The sequence below is a fragment of the Sceloporus undulatus genome, chromosome 1 (assembly GCF_019175285.1).
Source record: "Sceloporus undulatus isolate JIND9_A2432 ecotype Alabama chromosome 1, SceUnd_v1.1, whole genome shotgun sequence".
NCBI lineage: Eukaryota > Metazoa > Chordata > Lepidosauria > Squamata > Phrynosomatidae > Sceloporus > Sceloporus undulatus.
Window position 1 is genome coordinate 21,954,513 of NC_056522.1, and position 5,059 is coordinate 21,959,571.

The following is a 5,059-nucleotide window of genomic DNA, read 5'->3' on the forward strand; positions in this document are numbered from 1 at the left end:
CTATTTCCGCGCCGTGGCGCTCGGAAATATTGCCCCCCTCCCAGGCCTACCCGCCATTTCCTCACAGGCGACCTTAACTCCAGCCGTGTCGTCTATCCTTGTTGTCGTGAAATATTGCCCCCTACAGGCCTCACCCGCCATTTCCTCACAGGCGACTAAATCCAGTCAGTGTAGTATAGCTTTGTTGTTGTGTTGTGTGTACACTTTTGGCGGCTCTAGACACGCTGATAACGAAAGCCCCACACGAACAGGGCTGACTGTTTGAATCATCTTGTTGTGACTCTATTCTTAAACCAAAGCCATAATTGGCCCGCCGTTGGGCCTCCAAAAATTGGGGATAGGAGCTAAACCCATCCTAGGATGTTTCGTCCTCCACTACTGAAAATGAACACCGACAAACGGGCGAAGGGAGACCCAAGGCACTTGCGACGTCCTTTCAGGTTACGGTGGGCACAAAAACACCCCGCTCGGGTTTTAATGCTTATACGTAGAAAATGACTGAAGTAATATTTTCCCGCCAAAAGTTTTTAAAATGGGTTTATTTTTTTAAAAAACGGAACGATTCCTCTCTCGGAACGGAACGGAGCCTGCCCCGCGCGGTGCCTGATGGGATGTATATGCAAATAAGCCACCGAGAGGCGTTGACAGAGCTTGATAATGGCGGACTTGTTTCTGCGCATGCGCATTGGGGTCGCCTGCAAATTTATGGCGATTCTGTACGTTTAATAAAGTTTTGTTTATTGGTGTGTGGTTCCATGTAATGTTTGTCTTATGGCGACCCTAAGGATACCCTGCCATAGCGGTTTTCTTGGCAAGATTTAGTCAGAAGGGTTTTTTTTTTGCCATGATTGCCATCCTCTGAGGCTGAGAGAGTGTGACTTGCCTAAAGTGGGTTTATATGGCTATGCAGGGATTCAAACCCTGGTCTCCAAAGTCATACTACAATGCTTATTCAGAGGAGGTTTGCCATGATTGCCATCCTCTGAGGCTGAGAGAGTGTGACTTGCCTAAAGTCACCCAATGGGTTTACATGGATTCAGACCTTGTTCTTCAGAGTCATAGTCCAGTGCTTTTCCTAACAAAATTTATTCAGAGGGGGTTTGCCATGATTCCTGTCCTCTGAGGCTGAGAGAGTGTAGCTTGCCTAAGGTCACCCAGCAGGTTTCAAGGAATACCTAGAAGTGGTTTTGCCAGTTCCTTCCTCTGAAATATAGCCTACAGCACGTGGTATCGGTTTGCGGTCTCCCATCCAAGGACTAACCAGGGCTGACCCTTCTTAGCTCCTTCAGTACAGAGCAATACCTACGCACCAGGATCCGTTGGCATGCAAATGTGTACCTATTTCTGCGCTGTACATAACGTTTGGGGAAATAGGGTTGCCATAATTGTCCACTTTTACCAGGGACAAAATGTAGGACAAATTCAAGACCAAACTGTAGGGCAACTGCAGGACAAAACTCAGCTCAAAATGTAGGACATTTAAGGTCCACCATTTTTCTTCAATGTCCTACATTTTGGGCTGAGTTTTGTCCTGCAGTTGTCCTACAGTTTGGTCTTGAATTTGTTCTACATCAGATGTTCTACATCAGATGTTAGATGTTAGATGTTAAGTGAATCAGCCTGATTCACTTAACATCTACAGTGTTAAGTGAATCAGGCTGCAGGCTGTTCTTTGCCAGCTCAGGGCATTGTTTTAATATGTGTATGATCCAAAACACACTGGAGAAATGATCCAGTTTGAGGCCGCTTTAACTACTCAGTGCTAGGGAATCCCGGGGTTTGTAGTTTATTGCGGCACCAGAGCTCTTCGACAGAGAATACTAAATGTCTTACAAAACTACACTTCCCAGAATTCCATGGTAGTTAAAGTGGTCTCAAACTGGATTATTTCTGCAGTGTGTTTTGGATCTATAGCTTACTTGTATTTTAATTGATGTGTTATAACTGATGTTGTTTATCTATTAATTATTATTATTCCCTGCCTTGATCCATGGGGAGAGGCAGGTAAGAAATAATAATAATAATAATAATAACAACAACAACAACAACAACAATACTATAATGAGAACCATATACAGAAGGTGGCCAACATATTGGGTATCTATTGTTCTTGTTGTTCTTGTGTGTTTTCAAGTCATTTCCGACGTATGGTGATCCTAAGGCAACATTATCATGGGGTTTTCCCGGCAAAATTTGTCCAGAGGAGGTTTGCCATTGCCTTCTCCTGAGGCTGAGAAAGAGTGACTTTCCCAAGGTGGGTTTCATGGCTGAGCTTGGAATTGAACTCTGGTTTCTAGAGTTTGTAGTTCAGCACTCAAATTACTACGACACACTGGATCTCACTGGGTATATATATATTAAAATTGCTGAAGAATTTCCAGTAGCCCTCTGACAGATTTTCCTTCAAAACATCATAGAGATTTGTAAGTCACAGCTAACAAAGCTAATTTTCACCTGTCTTTTCATATATATATATATATATGCGCGACTCTGAACCTTGAGTATTGGTTTACATCCACCAAGATTTTTATGTTTCATCTTTTTATTCAAATACCCCTATTGCACCACAAGATATATTTTACCAGTTTTAATAATTTCTAAACACCTCATTGATTAATAAATACCACAATCAGGCTAGTAATTTGTCTCTGCTTTATTACCATCCTTGTTTGGTTGTTGTTATTGTTGGAAGTGTAAAACTGAGGCAAACGCACCTGAGGGAGCAGATCTACCCTGTAGAAATAATGCAGTTTGACACCACTTTAATTGCCATGGCTCCATCCTATGGAATGCTGGGATTTGTGGTTTTGTGAGGCAGCAGTGCTCTTCGTCAAAGTCTAAAAGACCTTACAAAACCATGAATGCCAGAATTCCATAGCCTGGACCTACAGCACTTAAAGTGGTGCCAAACTGCATTGTCCCCAAACTTTTCCAGGCTACTGCCCTTTTTCCTCTTGGGTGACAACCCTAGTTCCATATTTTTTGATATTAGGTCTACTATTCTATTGCAAATTCAAAACAGCAAATCTCAGCCGCTGCTCCTTTTGCACCAAGTCACTTTCGGAGCAGCAACCGAGCAGCTGGCTGAGCAGTGACCTAGAAGCTTCTTGCTTGTGCCAGTCTTGCAGCAAAGACTAGCTCAGGTGAGAATCTTTTTGGTCACTGTTTGAATGGCTGCTCAGTCACTGTTCACTTTCAGTAGCGTCATTGGCAGGGCGCAGGGTGCTGGACTGCACCGGGTGTCACCCCAGGGGATGGGTGACACCTGGCCAAGCACATACCCCTCCCTCCCCTGTGCCAGTTTACTCCGGAGGAAACTGGTGCATGGCAGGGAGGGAGAGTGCTCTGGGTACCCTCCCTTCCTGCCACATGCCAATTTACTAATGAGTAAAGTGGTGTGTGAAAGGGAAGGAAGGGGAGTGCACTTTGTTTTCGCCCCGCACAACCTCCACCCCCTGCACTGGGTGACACCCGGTCAAAGAACACTGCTGCTCCCTGCCATCTTCATAGCAGCAACTGAGAAGCTGGTTAAGCAGTGACTGAGAAGCCTCTCACCCGTGTCAGCCTTGTAGCAAAGGCTAATGTGGACAACAGGCCTCTTGGTTGCTGATCAGCCCAGTGGCGTCATTAGGGGAATGCAGGGGGTGCACATCGCACCAGGTGACACCCTAAGGAGGGTGACACCACTGCTCCTCAAACATCTACCTTTTGGGGGGTGGCATTCACTGGTTTCCTTTTAAAATGCTTTAAGAGATGGCAGGAGTGGGGTGAAGCTCAGTGGGAGGAGAAAGGAGAGACTCCAGAATTTTTTAAAATTAAAATTTCAGATTTCAAAATATTAAATTATTTTTTATGTTTTTTTAAATTGTTTTTTTTTAATTTTCTTTTAAAACACCACACACATTTTAACCAAATCTTCACTAATTCCACAAAACTTCACTAATTCACTAATCAAATTTGATTTGGTAGTTTAGTACTTAGAAAACTATATTTCACATGATGCATTTTTGTTAAAAATGTGAAGCATTTTTGATTGAAAATGTGGTGTATTTTTGTTTGAAAATGTGATGCAGTTTTGTTTGAAAATGTGATCCTTTTGAAAATATTGAAAATATACCAGAAAAAAGCAACAACAAAAATGCATCTCATTTCTGAAGAAAAATACATCACATTTTGGAAGGAAAATACATCACATTTTTAAACAAAAGTGCATCACATTTTGTTTTGTCCTGTTTAATTTGAAAATTTTGCTCCTTTTGATTTGAAAATGTGATGCACTTTTGTTTGAAAATGTGATGTAATTTTGTTCAAAAATGAGATGCATTTTTGTTGTTGCTTTTTTTTCGTATATTTTGATTAAGTACATGCCAGTTTGTATATTTAGGCCATTATTTCTATCTTGCTGCTTAAATTTGTGTAGCATAGTTTAAAAAACTGAACAAACCCATATTTCCAAGTGAGTTAAAAAGAGGTTACTGTAAAGTGACTGTGGAAATGAGTCTGTCACAGGAAAGCTTGTGAACCAAAGGACATTGGTACTAAAACCTTTAATTTCCCTGGATCAGTTGCCTTTGTTATTTACATATAACCCACAATGCACCATGCAGAGAAAGCTTATATTTCAACTCACCAGAGAATGGTGAGTATTTGTAAAAAAGAAACCTTTTTTGACAGAAAAAGAGATTGCTTCTTTTGTTTGCTCCCACTATGATGTAGGGTGTGTGCATAAATGCTTTCGAGAAGCCATAACCTACACAGATGTAGCTTGTTGGGGAACAACGTGTTTTCAAAATGCTATTTTCACATTCTGGTTGGTGCAGAGAAATCTAAATTATTTTCTAGAATTTTTGGAGGTCCAAATGTGGGCCATTTCAAACCATGACAAAGAGTGTTTTTAAAAATTATTTGCTAAGAATAATTTACTAAGAATAATTTTGTATTTATGTAATATCCAAGAAGTACAGTGTGCCCTTGGTTTACGCGGTAAATCCGTTCCGGACCCCCCCCCGCATAAGCCAAATAGCGCGTATGCTTGAGCCTCACTCAACTGAATGGGGTT